Source organism: Falco punctatus, assembly GCF_963210335.1.
Source record: "Falco punctatus genome assembly, chromosome: 5".
NCBI lineage: Eukaryota > Metazoa > Chordata > Aves > Falconiformes > Falconidae > Falco > Falco punctatus.
In genome coordinates, this window is record NC_137584.1 from 17,474,738 (window position 1) to 17,476,075 (window position 1,338).

Here is a 1,338-nt window from a genome sequence, read left to right on the forward strand (position 1 = left end):
AATAGCGAGTATACTGTTTCATCATCAGTTGAAATCTTTCTTTCCCTTTCCCACTGGCTCCAAGTCACCTTCCAATCTTTTAAACTCCTGTCTTTTCAATCTCTGTCTTTTGTGCACCTTAAAAAGTGTTTTTTTTTCCCTAGTATCAGAAGGCTTGACTCTTTTGTGTTTTACAAACTTTAATATTCTACACATACCTGTAATACAAATACGCTGATCACCAATAAAATAAAACAATATGGACAGTAACTAACATTTGCTGTACTGGTTTCTGTATAGCTTCTATAGTTCATTACAAGACATAGACAGAACATTATGCAACTCTGGGGGAATATGGAGAAATTTGGAAACTTCCTCATGAACATGTGTATGTCAGGTGTATTCTATGACTGTTGTAACAGGGGTAATGTTGCGCTATGATGTGATAGATGGTATACTCTGATTTCTGCATTTCCATTTTAATGACTGTGTATATGATCAGTTGAAGTCATTGGAAGACAAAACTAGAAATTGATGATCTACTAGCTGGTTTAGGAGAGAGTTCAAGTTTGGGGTTCAACCACTGGACCACAACTGTAGGTAGCTTCCTGTTTGCTCCTTTAAAAGGCTTAACTTCTAGAAATATCTTGGGGGGGGGGGGGGGGGGGATAAAAAAATAAATTAATAAATAAAAATAAATAAAAATTGTACCTTTGTAAAAACTGAACTAGCTTTTTTAAAAAACTTATTCTTCCTGAGCTTATTTCATTCACAAAATTTGAAAAAGTATTCTGAAGATAATTCCAACTAAAAACTATTTGGCAAAATCTTTTAATGTAGTAGCTTCATTTTGACACTTTCTATTTTTTCCATTATTTTCTTCCTTTTGATCTCAAATGGAAGTAAAAAATCAAATGTATTTCTATTATCTTTTGATGATTCAACTCCTCATCTTATTAACATACCATCTGCATTAAATGTTACTCACATTGGTGCTTTAACATAAATGCTAGAAGCACAAAACATCAAATAAAATCTGAGCTGGCAGAGTAGTGCAGTGGTGTTTCCAGAGCTGACTGTACTGCTGCCACAGTAGGTATTTATTGTCTGCTGAAAGTGAAAGGGTAAGGTTTTCTTATCCTGAGGCAGACATCGTTGCCTGTGTAGAGAAGTAGAAGGTTAGTTTTCTGTAAGTTTTTGTGGGAGGGTAAAGAAATGGATCATAACACCATTCTCATTTTATTTGTCTAAAGCTTTCAGCCAAAACCCTGGAGAATTTTGACAGCCGTTAGCAGTGGCACCACTTTGTTCCTTCAAGTTTAGATATTTACAAAGCGTGTTTTTCTCTTCTGTTTTTAG

General features: G+C 34.8%; 1 protein-coding gene across 16 annotated transcripts in view; it reads left to right on the forward strand.

Annotated features, from left to right (window-relative positions):
- The window catches only part of KHDRBS2 (KH RNA binding domain containing, signal transduction associated 2), a 402,639-nt gene that overhangs the window by 371,269 nt on the left and 30,032 nt on the right, over positions 1 to 1,338 (forward strand). The gene's annotated exons all lie outside the window — the stretch shown is intronic.